The following is a 13,898-nucleotide window of genomic DNA, read 5'->3' as shown; positions in this document are numbered from 1 at the left end:
CAGAAGCAAAAATAGACAAATGAGACTACATCAAATAAAAAGCTTCTATATAGTATAGGATGCAATCAAGAGTGAAAAGATAACCTGTGGAGTGGGAGAAATATTTGCAAACCATATATCTAATAAGGGGTTTATATCGAAAATATATAAGGAACTCCTACAACTCAGTAACAAAGAAACAAATAACCTTATTTTAAAAATGGGCAAAGGACTGGCATAGATATTTATCCTCCTGAGAAGACATATAAATAGCCTATAGGTATATGAAAAGATGATCAGCATTGTTAATAATCTATGCTCAACATTATTAATAGTCAGAAAAAAAGTAAATCAAAACAAAATATTACTTTATACCTATTAGAATGGCTATTATTAAAACACAAGATAAGTATTGGCAAATGTGTGAAGAAATTGGAACCTCGTACCCTGCTAGTAGGAATGAAAAGTGGTGAAACTGCTATAAAAAGCAATAGGAGATATGGTGTTTCCTAGCATATTAAAAATGGAACTACCATATGATACAGCAATCTCACTTCTGGGTATGTATCACAAAGAATTGAAATCAGGATCTTAAAGATACATCTGTAATCCCATGTTCATTGCAGCATTTCTCACAATAGCTAAGGTATTGAAACATTTATGTACGTTAACATCCATTTATATATAAATAGATAAGGAAAATGTGCCATATACACAGGATGGAATATTATTCAGTCTTAAAAAATAAGGAAATCCTGCCATATGCTACAAGAAGGATAAATCTGGAGAACATTACACTAAGTGAAAAAAACTAGTCACAGAAATAAACCAGTCACAGAAATACTGCATAATTCCAACTATATGATGTACCTAAAATAATCTAACTCATAGAAACAAGAGAATAGAATGGTGGTTTTCAGGAACTGGAAGGAGGTAGAGGGTAGTTAAAGTTCAATGAGTATAAAGTTTAGTTATGCAAGATGAGTAAATTTAAAGATCTGCTGTATACCACTGTACTTATAGTTAACGATATATTGCACACTTAAAATTTTGATAAGAGAGTGTATCTCAGGTTGTGTTTTTACCACTACACACACACACAAACACACACACTGTATTAGTCTGCTCTCATGCTGCTAATAAAGACATACCCAAGACTGGGTAATTTATAAAGGAAAGAGGTTTAATGGACTCAGTTCTACATGGTGGGGGAGGCCTCATAATCATGGTGAAAGGTAAAGGAGAACATATACACCATTGAATACTATGCAGCCATCAAAAAGGATGAGTTTGTGTCCTTTGTAGGGACATGGATGCAGCTGGAAACCATCATTCTTAGCAATCTATCACAAGAACAGAAAACCAAACACCGCATGTTCTCACTCATAGGTGGGAACTGAACAGTGAGATCACTTGGACTCAGGAAGGGGAACATCACATACAGGGGCCTATCATGGGGAGGGGGGAGGGGGGAGGGATTGCATTGGGAGTTATACCTGATGTAAATGACGAGTTGATGGGTGCAGCACACCAACATGGCACAAGTATACATATGTAACAAACCTGCACGTTATGCACATGTACCCTACAACTTAAAGTATAATAATAATAAATTAAAAAAAAAAAAAAAAAGAAAAGTCATGTCTTCCATAGTGGCAGGCAAGGTAGCTTGTTCAGGGGAACTCACCTTTATAAAACCATCAGATATTATGAGACTTAATCACTACCACAATAATAGCATGAGAAAGCTCTGCCCCCATGATTCAATTATCTTCCACTGGGTCCCTTCCATGACACATGGGAATTTGGGGAGGTACAATTCAATATGAGATTTGGGTGGGGACACAGCCAAACCATATCACGCACATATTAGTTTGTGGGTGGAATCATCGTCATGCCAGGAGAAACAGACTCCAAATTACATAGCCTAGAAAATTTCTCCACACTCTTTATGAAGGCATTTTGTGATGCATAATGGCCAACTCCCACAAAGCAGTAAAAGCTCCAGCTTGCACCTCAGCATAGTTAACCCTGAGCATACGACATTCTCATTAGCATTCCTGTTCTGGCTGCTCTTGGCATTTAAACTTGTTTTAATTTTCCCCTTTACCAGAGGGTTTCTTTAGTCCATCATCTTCAAAAATGCTTATCTTTGGATGGTTTCATCTGATTTGCAAAGCCTAGTGGTTTTGCCTGAATCCTAGTTGCAAGGGGTATAAGGAATTTTAGCTTCCATGGTGAAAAGTACACTCTTTCCAGTCAAACTCATCAAAACTCACAAGGTTTTGAGAGTGGGAGGTAAGTCTATAAGCATGGGAAGTTAAGAGACTGATCCTCCATAAAGAAATAATAAATATCCATGATATTTAATTAATATATTTTAATCCACAATTTAATTTTTTTTTAAATAAATTCCCAGAAATAAGCTGGGCATCAAGGCTTTCAATCAGAAAGTGTAAAAGCAGTGTTTGATTGAAGGTCTCAGCTTTAATTGAAGAGGCACACGGATTCCTTCATTCTTGGTCTTATCTCCATTTTTCTTTAATTTTCAGGGCCATTGTTGTTTTTCTGGGTCAAATTTTTAACTCTCCTGGCTTTTTTCTTTACTTTTTTTTTTCTTTTTCTGTGTAAGAAACTTTGCTGTAAGAAGTCTTTCTCCAAATGCATCCCTAGGGCACTATTAAAAGCTGAGAGAGGAAGGCTCCTCTCCCCTCTGTTCAATCTGTGAGTCACTCACTCACTCATACGCGTCATAAGCCTAAGCCTAAGCCTACCCATAACTCTGTGAAGGCAATTCATTTTGACAATGCTACACTATGCACCAAGAACTATTTGAGGCAAAGAAAGAGGTAAAATATGAAGATAAGAAGAAACTGGCCTCAAGGGAGTTTATGATCTCATAGAGTGCATAAACTAGACAAGTATATAAACAACTGTATTACAAGGATATAAGCAAGGAAAAAGATGATTACTATGGCAATATGGAGAGAGGCAAATGAACCTCCATTTAGGACTGGGTCAGGGAAAGGTTAGGGCATTTGAAAAGCTACTTCTTGATGTTTGGAAAGGGTTTGGACAAATGGAGTTAAGATGTGACAGGAATATCTTCTGAAGAAACCAAATAAGGAAAATATGGATTATGTTTGACAATTATTAAATAGCCTAATTTGCTCAGAATAAACACTGTCTATAGAATAATAGGAGGAGACACAGACAAGCAGCATGTGAATAGTCCCCTGGTGAAAAGTATGAATCATGGATATCTCAAAAGAGAAAATGGGACCCAAGTTGAGTATTAAGCTTTGTGTTTCTTCTCATGTTGAACAAAGTACCTACTCTTTGACCTTATATTGGCATTTAACTCATTACATTTCAATAAGAAATATAGTATTAGAAATCATTCTCTTTAGACCAATTTCACATTCAGAGATTAAAAAGTGTATGCATGTACCAAATGTTGAATAGACATTATTTTACTGAACTGAGAAACTGATCTTTCTTTATACTCTAGTTTAACATCTTTCTGAATATCCCAGTTTTATAGTGACAAGCACCTTGGATATAATGAGCCAGACAGAACTATTCTGAAAGGCACAGTATAACAAAGCTTCAAGAGTGTCTCTAACCCTCTTTCTCTTTTGATTTCTGCCAGAACTCAGTGGTTAAAATAATGCCATTATACCAGTTTCCAATAAGCATGACAAACTGTTCTAATTAAGCCATTTAAAACAACAATTTTATTCCAAACATATGTGCAACCAAATGTGTTTTTAAATTAATTTTCCCTTGCTCTTTTGTACAAATTAGGATTTTCATAATTGTAAGTGTGTAAAATGAAAATATTAGAAGCCACACTGACAACATAAATTCTTGACTTATTAAATTTTACACCAGTATTACATGTTAAAAAAACAGTACTTCTGAAACAACAAAAATCTTAACTAATTTATGAATGTTAAAAAATAAAAATATGATATTATAAAAGTAGAAGTATAAGAATGATCTTGATAGCACATCTGTGCTTTAGACAACATTAGATTAATTTGAGAATATTTTTCCTTCAAATGGAGTTTAAAAGGTTTTTAATTCTTCACTCACCTTATCACACATTTAAACATGCATATGTAAGCTTAGTGTCATTGCTATAGTGCTATACAATTATTTACACAAACTTAAAAATGTTCCATATTTCCTGTTTATCACTTATGATTATATCCATATGCCACAAAGGTCTAAACTCAGAATAATTTGGGAATAAGTACTTTCTAAAAATTATGAATTTTGCAAAGGCATGAAGAACAAAATTCAAAGAATTTGGTTTATACCTTCATAATTTGTAGCAATGCAAACAAAGCCAGAGCTATAATTTTATTTATGTTTTACAGTTCATTTTCTCTGGAATGCCACTGCTATCAACCTATGCCAGAATCTCTGTCTTGAACTGTTACTATGACCTGCTGAAATATCTTCCTGACAATCATTACTTTCCCACTTCAATCTGTTTTCACAAGGTAGTCTGAGTTATCTTTTAAACTTGAATATCTGGTAATAGCACTTCACTTATTTAAACTTTCCATGGCTTCTTATTGCTCTTGAAATAAGTAGAAAATTATTAACATGGTCTTGAAGGATCTGCATAATGTAAACCTTGTCCAAACCTCTATCCTTCACCCAGATTCCACTAAAAATAACTGTTTTGGTGGAATATTTATTCCTCAGTTTTTCAAATATGCTCTTCTTTTTATAGAATGCTTTCCTGCTCCTCCATTTTATAGTGATTAAATAGCTTTCATGTTATAGAACTGATACAGTTTGCCTGTATCCCTACCCAAATCTCAGCTTGAACTTGTAGTTGGCATAATCCCCATGTGTTGTGGAAGAGACCCACTGAAAGGTAATTGAATCATGGGGGTTGTTACCTTCATGCTGTTCTTGTGATGGTGAGTGAGTTCTCACAAGATGTGATGGTTTTATAATGGGCTTTTCCCCTTCTTTACTCTGCACTTCCTCTTGCTGCCACCATGTGAAGAAGGACATGTTTGCCTCCCCTTCCACCATGATTATAAGTTTCCTGAGGCCTCCCCAACCATGCTAAACTGTGAGTCAATTAAACCTCTTTCTTTATAAATTAACCAGTCTCAAGTGTGTCTTTATTAGCAGCATGAGAACAAACTAATACAGTAAATTGGTACCATAGAGAGTGGGGTGCTGCTATAAAGATACCTGAAAATGCAGAAACAACTTTGGAACTAAGTAACAGGCAGAGGTTGAACCAGTTTGGAGTGCTCTGAAGAAGACAGAAAATGTGGGAAAGTTTGGAACTTCCTAGAAAACTAGAGATCTCAGAAGACAAGAAAATGTGGGAAAGTTTGGAACTTCTGGACACTTGTTGAATGGCTTTGACCAAAATGCTTATAGGGATATGGACAATGAAGTCCATGCTGAAGTGCTCTCAGATGGAGATGAAGAACCTGTTGGGAACTGGAGTAAATGTCACTCTTACTATGCAAAGAGAATGGTGGCATTTTGCCCTTGCCCTAGAGATCTGTGGAACTTTGAACATGAGAAGGATGATTTGCCGTATCTGGCAGAAGAAATGTCTAAGCAGCAAAGGGTTCAAGAGGAAGCAAAGCATAAACGTTTGGAAAATTTGCAGCCTGACAATGAAATAGAAAAGTGAAACCTATTTTCTGGGGAGAAATTCAAGCCAGCTTCATAAATTTGCATAAGCAATGAGGATCTGAATGGTAATCACCAAGACAATGAGAAAAATATCTCCAGAGCATGTCAGGGACCTTCTTGGGAGTCCATCCCATCACAGGCCCAGAAGCCTAGGAGGAATAAATGGTTTCATGGCCCAGGCCCAGAGCCCCTCTACTGTGTGTAACCTAAAGACTTCATGTCTTGTGTCCCATCAGCACAAGCCATGCCTAAAATAAACCAAGGCACAGCTAGGCCATGGCTTCAGAGGGTGCAAGCCACAAGCCTTGACATCTTCCACATGGTGTTGAGCCTACAGGTGCACCAAAGTCAAAAGTTGAGGTTTTCGAACCTCTGCCTAGATTTCAGAGGATGTATGGAAATGCCTGATTGTCCAGGCAGAACTTTGCTGCAGGCAGAAACCTCATGGAGAACCTCTGGTAGGGGAGTGTAGAAGGAAAATGTGGGGTTGGAGCCTGCACACAGAGTCCTCACTGGGGCACTGCCTAGTGGGGCTGTGAGAAGAAGGCCTCTGTGCTGCAGACCCCAAAATGGTAGATCTACTGACAGCCTGCACTGTGCATCTGGAAAAGCCTCAGACACAACACCAGACTGTGAAAGCAGCCAGGAGGGGGATTGTACCCTGTGAAACCATGGCACAGATCTTCCCAAGGCTATAGGAGCCCACCTCTTGCATCAACATGACCTAGATTTGAGACATGGAGTCAAAGGAGATCATTTTGCAACTTTAAGGTTTAATGACTGCCCTATTGGATTTTGGACTTGCACGTGGCCTGTACACCCTATGTTTTGGCTAATTTCTCCCATTTGAAACAGGTGTATCTACCCAATGCCTGTGCCCTTCATTGTATCTAGGAAGTAACTAACTTGCTTTTGGTCTTACAGGCTCTTAGGTGGAAGGTAATCACCTTGCCTCAGATGAATCTTTGGACTTGGACTTTTAAGTCAATGCTAAAATGAGTTAAGATTTTAGGGTAGTGTTGGGAAGGCATGATTGTGCTTTGAAATGTGAGGACATGAGATTTGGAAGGGGGTAGGGGTGGAATAATATGGTTTGGCTGTGTTCTCACCCAAATCTCATCTCGAATTGTAGTTACATAATCCCTATTTGTCATGGGAGGGAGCCTTTGGGAGGTAATGAAATCATGGAGTAGGTTACCTCCATGCTGTTCTCATGATAGTGAATGAGTTCTCAGAAGATCTGGTGGTTTTATGAGGGGCTTTCCCCCATCTTTTCTCTGCACTTCCTCTTGCTGTTGCCATATTAAAAAGGATGTGTTTACTTCCCCTTCTGCCATGATTTTAAGTTTCCTGAGGCCTCACCAGCCATGCTGACCTGTGAGTCAATTAACCCTCTTTCCTTTATAAATTACCCATTCTCAGATATAACTTTAGTAGCAGCATGAGAATGGACTAATACAATAACAAAAGATACTGCATTTCAACCTGGGTCTCTTCTGTTATTATAGCCTCACATAGAGCCACATTCTTTCCATTTATATGGTTTACTTAGTAAATAGTAATAATTTGTGTACCTATTTGAATAAAATGTGTCTCCCAACTACACTGTTCATGAAGGAAAGGATTATACATAATTTTGAGCACAATTTTATCTTTAGGGAGTAGAAAAATACCTGTCGTTTATTGATAAATTGAATAAATTACTAAAAATAAAAGCAAGCAGTAAACTGAGTCCAGCAAAGCATAAAAATAATTCTATACCAGGACGAAGTGGGATTTATCACAGGAAGGCAAAGTTGCTTTAACATCTAAAAATCAAATACAAAAAAGCCCACCATATTAATAAGTACAAAAAAAAAACACATGATTATCTCAAATGATTCAGAAAAAATACTTGACAAAATCCAACACTTTCATGATAAAAATGGTCACAAGCAGCTGGGCACGGTGGTTCACACCTGTAATCCCAGCACTTTGGGAGACTGAGGCGGGTGAATCACGAGGTCAGGAGATCAAGACCATCCTGGCTAACATGGTGAAACCCCATCTCTACTAAAAACACAAAAACAAAATTAGCCAGGCGTGGTGGTGGCACCTGTAATCGCAGCTACTTGAGAGGCTGAGGTGGGAGAATGGCGTGAACCCAGGAGGCGGAGCTTGCAGTGAGCTGAGATTGCACCACTGCACTCCAGCCTGGGCAAAAGAGCAAGACTCTGTCTCAAAAAAAAAAAAAAAAAGCTAACAAGCTAGTAATGGAAGGTAATTTTCTTGATCTAATAAGAGACATATGGGAAAAAATAAAACAGAGCCACATAATGATGAAAGACTGAATTTTTTTTTTTTAACTTAAAATCAAGAACAAGTTAGGAATATCTACTCTTTGAATTCTATTTAAAATTGTACTAGTGGTCCTAGCCAAGGCAGTTAAGTAAGAAAAAGAAATAACAGATTGGGCACAGTGGCTCACACCTGTAATCCCAGCACTTTAGGAGGCTGAAGTGGGCAGATCACTTGAGGCCGGGAGTTCAAGACCAACCCAGCTAACATGGTGAAAGCCCATGTCAATTAAAAATACAAAAATTAGCCAGGAATAGTGTGATGCACCTGCAATCCCAGCTACTCAGGAGACTGAGGTGGGAGAATCACTTAAACCAGGGAGGCGGAGGTTGCAATGAGCCGAGATTACACCACTGCACCCAACTTGGGTGACAGAGTGGGTCTTCATCTCAAAAATAAAAAATAAATAAAAAATAACAACATCCAGGTTGAAAAATAATAAATAAAATTAGTTATTTTCATATATGACATGCACTTACATAGATAAATCCTAAGTAATCTATGAAAAGTTATTAGAACTGATAAATAAATTCAATAAGATTTCAGGATAAAAGATCAACACAAAAATATGAGTATTTTTATATGATAACAATGAGTATTCCAGAAATAAAATTAAGGAAATAATTTTTATCTGAAATAGCATCAAGAACAAAAGGCTTAGTAATGAATTTAATAAAAGAAGTACAATACTTATGCAATGTAAGCTATAAAAGAATAAATTAATGAAAATATAAATAAGTTGAAAGACGTACTATGATATCCTGGATCAGAACATAATGTTCTCATGGATTAGAAAACATAATATTGTGAAGATGGCAACACTGCCAACTTCATCTAAAAAGTTGATGCATTCCCTATCTGAATGCTAAATGCCAGGTTGGTGTTTTTTGTAGAAACTGACAGTCTGGCCATAAAATTTATATAGAAATGCAAAGGATCCAGAATAACCAAAACAAAATTTTTAAAAAGTTGGAGAACTAACACATCCTCATTTCAAAACTTACTACAAAGCTACAGTAATCAAAAAAGTATAGTACTGGCATTAGGAGAGATTATATATCAATGGAAAAGAATTGACAGCCAAGAAATTAATCTTTACACTTATGGTCAGATGATTTTCAACAAGGATGTCAGGACAATTAAATGGAAAAAAATACTCTTTTCAACGAATGTTGCTGAGTCAACTGAATATCCACATGCAAAAGAATGAAGTTGAATTCTCACCTCAATCATACACAAAATTAACTCAAACTGGATCATAGACTTAAATGTAAGATTTTAACATTTAACCTGTAAACTACTTAGAAGAAAATATGAGAGTAAACATCCTTAACTATTGATTAGGCAATGTTTTCTTAGAAAGGATAACAAAAACATAATAAAAATAGATAAATTGAATAACATAAAAATTTTTAATGTTCATTATGTGTTTCAATAACACCATCAAGTGAGTGAAAGATAATCTGCAGAATGAGAAAAATGTTTACAAATCATATATCTGATTAAATACTTGTATCCAGACTATATAATGAACTCTTACAACTCAGTAATAAAAATACAAATAACCCAATTAAAAGTAGAAAAAGGATCAAATCGATATTTTCCAAAGAAGATATGCAAATGCTCAATAAACATATGAAAAGATACTCATCATTGCTCATTAGTGAAATACAAATTAAAATCACAATGGATACCATTTTACTACGGATATAATAAAAAAGACATACAATAACAAGTGTTGGCAAGGATGTGGAGAATTAGAATCTGCAGACCTTGCTGGTAATGATGTAAAATCACCAAAGTGCAGCCACTTTGGAGATCAGCAATTCTTTCAAAAATGTAAATATAGAGTAATCATGTGACTCAATTATTCTTCCCAAAAGTGAAAACATGTATCCATACAAAGCATCTACATGAATCTTCATGGCATTATTATTCAAAATAGCAAAAAGTGGAAAAAATGCAAATATCAACAAAAGAATAGATAAGTACTAAGCAGCATATTGAAACACTAGAATATTATTTGTTAAATAAATGAAATATTAATACATGCTATATCTAAATGATTCTTGAAAACATTATACTAAGTTACAGAAGCCAGTAACAAATGCCACATACTGTATTACTGAATATTAAATGTCCAGAATAGGCAAATCTGTGGAGGAAATCTGATTAGAGGTTGGTGAGGGATAGGGATGCTGTGGGGAGGCAATAGATATGAAGCTGATTTTAGGTGGGAAGAAAATGTTCTAAATTTAGATTATGGTAATGGTTTCACAACCCTATAAAATATTTTAAAACATTAAAGTTTATACTTTAAATTGGTGAATTGTATGGTATATGAATTATTTCTCAACAAAGATGTTCAAGAGAGATTGAATGAACAAATTAATACACAAAAAATGGTAAACATTGAAGATATTTAGAAATAAATATATTAAGTATGTTAAAGTTTGTTGTATGCTTAATGAAAGAAAATGTAAACTATTCTAATTGCTATGTTAATTAGATATTTCCAACCATTTCTAATGCAGGCTCTATGGAGGCCACTAGCAAACAACAGTTTGAATGTGTAACCTGTTTGTATCGTTCCTAAAACAGTCTGTGGTTTCTATTTCCCAACGTTGAAGCAGGGCTTGATTTTTCATCTTAGCCCTCCGACTTTACTTTTTAAAAATCTTTATATTTATTTACTGATCTCTGAAAAAGATTGAGAAGCCTTCTGACTTCAAGTCTACTACCACATCATTAGTGAGATGTGTGTAGATTTCAGTTAAAAAAAAAGGTGGGGGGAGTCATATTTAGGAGAGGAGATAATAAGTGTTAATAAAAAATTCCATGTGGAAAATATTTTAATAAATATCTCATTTGGCACTTCAATCCTCCCATAAATTTCTTCTTTACCTGTCACATGTTTTTCACCTCTCTGTCAACTTTCCTTCCACAGTCTAAACCTATTTTTTTCCTGCCCAATTGCTTATTCAGAATTTCTTGGTGTTATTACAGTGCCAGCTCACCCATAGCCCTGGACATATAGCTTCTCTCTTAGTCAGTCTTGCTCTGCTATAACAGAATTCTATAGACTGGATAATTTGTAAAGAAAAGAAGTGTATTTCTTACCATTTTGGGGACTGAGAATTCCAAAAGCATGGTACTTAAATCTGGTGAGAGCTTTCATGCTGCAATATCCCATGGCAAAAGAGCAGAAGGGGAAGCAAGCACATGCAAGAGAGCAGAACATCAGTGACTGGCCTCACTTTTATAACTACCCTGTCATATGATAACCAACTCATTCCTGTGATAACAACACTAGTCTATTCATGAAGGTGGAGCCCTCATGACTTAATCACTTTTTAAAGACTCCACCTCCAAATACCATCATAGTGGCCATTAAATTTCAACATGAGTTTTGGAGGGGACATTCAAATCATAGCAGCTTCCAAGTTTATCATGTTTTACCTCAATAAAACTATTGGTATTTTGTTACTATGCAAACACACACAGAAAAATTTTTTTTCTACAGGTAGATCCTTATAAATAAATTAATGAATATTGTTAAGGTATTTTGAAAGACTGAATTTATTAATATGAACAATTAACATGTTCATGGTACAAAAATTTTGCAATTTAACCAGTTTTATTTACTAATATTTATTTATTAACACTGTGTGTCAGATATCATGGTAGATGCTGAGTATATCCAAATATTGAAGTCATAGTCCTTGCACATAATTGAAATTCACAATTCAGCTCTTTCACAAGCATGATCTGCATTTACATCCCCCCAACTGTGAAAGGAAACTAAAGCAATATGAGAAAATTAAGGCTCTGGAAGATCTTGATGAGTCATGCAACTACTGTCCAGATTTGTACTCACAGTTTCTAATAATAAATGTGTGGGTTTTTTTTTAAATTGCGCCAGTGAATCACACTGACTATAAAAGTTTGCATACATTATCTTATTTAGGTTTCATATAATCCATTTTTGGATTCAGAAACATTTAATCAGTATATCTTGGATAGGTATCATTAACCCCTGTATCTATCAGGCCAGCTCATGTTTTTTCATCTATGTATTACCTTCATTCCTCCTGCCATAGCTACTTCGTTAATGAACTCAAACAAAATCTGAGATGGTTGTATAAGAAAAGCTAATTGATATCAACAGAGTGGTTTATTTTGTTAATTACTGACCATATCCTCAGCAGCTGGATGAAAAATCAGACAGGACGGTTTCTCCCAGACTGTACTCATTTCAAGAAAAACCTTTCCAAATTTTTACCAACATTCTATTCTTATTTACATAAAACAGAACCCACTATTGCTAATTGATATAGTTTGGCTGTGTAGCCACTCAGATCTCATCTTGAATTCCCACATGTTGTGAGAGGAACTCAGTAGGAGGTGATTGAATCATGGGGGTAGGTCTTTCCTGTGCTATTCTTGTGATAGTGACTAAGTTTCATGAGATCTGAGTTCTATAAGGGGCAGTTTCCCTACACAAGCTGTCTTTAATCTTATCTGCCACCATGTGAGAGGTGCCTTTCACATTCTGCCATGATTGTGAGGCCTCCCCAGCCACGTGAAACTGTATCCAATAAACCTCTTTTCTTTGTAAATTGCCCAGCCTTGGGTATGTCTTTATTAGCAGCATGAAAATGGACCAATACAGTAAATTGGTACCAGTAGAGTGGGGCACCACTGAAAAGATAACTGCAAATGTAGAAACGACGTTGGAGCTGGGTAACAGGCAGAGGTTGGAACAGTTTTCAGGGTTCAGAAGATGACAGGAAAATGCAGGAAAGTTTGGAACTTCTTAGAGACTTGTTGAATAGCTTTAACCAAAATGCTGATAATGATATGGACAATGAAACCCAGGCTGAGATGGTCTCAGATGGAGATGAGGAACTTGTTGGGAACTGGAGAAATGATGACTCTTGTTATGTTTTATCAGAGAGACTGGTGGCATTTTGCCCCTGCCCTAGAGATTTGTGGAACTTTCAACTTGAGAGAGATGATTTAGGGTATCTGCAGGAAGAAATTTCTAAGCAGCAAAGTGTAAAGATGTGACTTAGGTGCTGTTAAAGGTATTCAGTTTTCAAAGGTAAACTAAGCATAAAAGTTCAGAAAATTTGTAGCCTGACAATGTGATAGAAAATAAAATCCCATTTTCTGGGGAGAAATTCAAACTGGCTGTGAAAATTTGCATAAGTAACAAGGAGCCAAATGTTAATCCCCAAGACAATGGAGAAAATGTCTCTGGGACATGTCAGAGGTCTTCACAGCAGCTCCTCCCAACACAAGCCTGGAGGCTCAGGAGGAAAAAATGGTTTTGTGGGCCAGGCCCAGGGTCCCTGTGCTGTGTGCAGCTAGGGACTTGGTGCCCTGTGTCCTAGCCACTCCATCTGTGGCTGGAAAAGGCCAACATAGAGCTCGGGTCATGGCTTCAGAGGGTGCAAGTCCTAAGCCTTGGCAGCTTCTACATGATGTTGAGCCTACACGTGCACAGAAGTCAATAATTGAGGTTTGGAAACCTCTGCCTAGATTTCAGAGGATGTATGAAAGTGTCTGAATGTCCAGGCAGAGGCATGCTGCAGGGGTGGGGCTGTCATGAAGAACCTCTGCTAGGGCAATGCAGATGGGAAATGTGGGGTTGGAGCCCCCTCACAGCATCCCTGCAGGAGCACCACCTAGTGGAGCTGTGAGAGGAAGGCTATCATCCTCCAGACCCCAGAATGGTAGATCCACTGACAGCTTGCACTGTACGCCTGGAAAAGCCACAGATGGTCAACACCAGCCCACGCAAGCAGTCAGGAAAGAGGCTGTACCCTGCAAAGCCACAGGGGTGGAGCTGCCCAAGATCATGGGATCCTACGTCTTGCATAAGTGTGACTCAGATG

At 36.8% G+C, this 13,898-nt stretch overlaps 1 long non-coding RNA gene across 2 annotated transcripts in view; it reads right to left on the bottom strand.

Moving 5' to 3' along the window:
• The window catches only part of LOC105500035 (uncharacterized), a 117,750-nt gene that overhangs the window by 53,067 nt on the left and 50,785 nt on the right, over positions 1 to 13,898 (bottom strand). For both annotated transcript variants that reach the window (XR_011624747.1, XR_011624746.1), the window contains one exon: positions 11,119 to 11,177. This is a non-coding gene — a long non-coding RNA (uncharacterized lncRNA). The remainder of the gene's footprint in view (positions 1 to 11,118; positions 11,178 to 13,898) is intronic.

The sequence above is a fragment of the Macaca nemestrina genome, chromosome 6 (genome assembly GCF_043159975.1).
Source record: "Macaca nemestrina isolate mMacNem1 chromosome 6, mMacNem.hap1, whole genome shotgun sequence".
Lineage (NCBI taxonomy): Eukaryota > Metazoa > Chordata > Mammalia > Primates > Cercopithecidae > Macaca > Macaca nemestrina.
The sequence above is the reverse complement of the archived record's forward strand: the minus strand, read 5'-3'. Positions and strand labels throughout refer to the sequence as shown.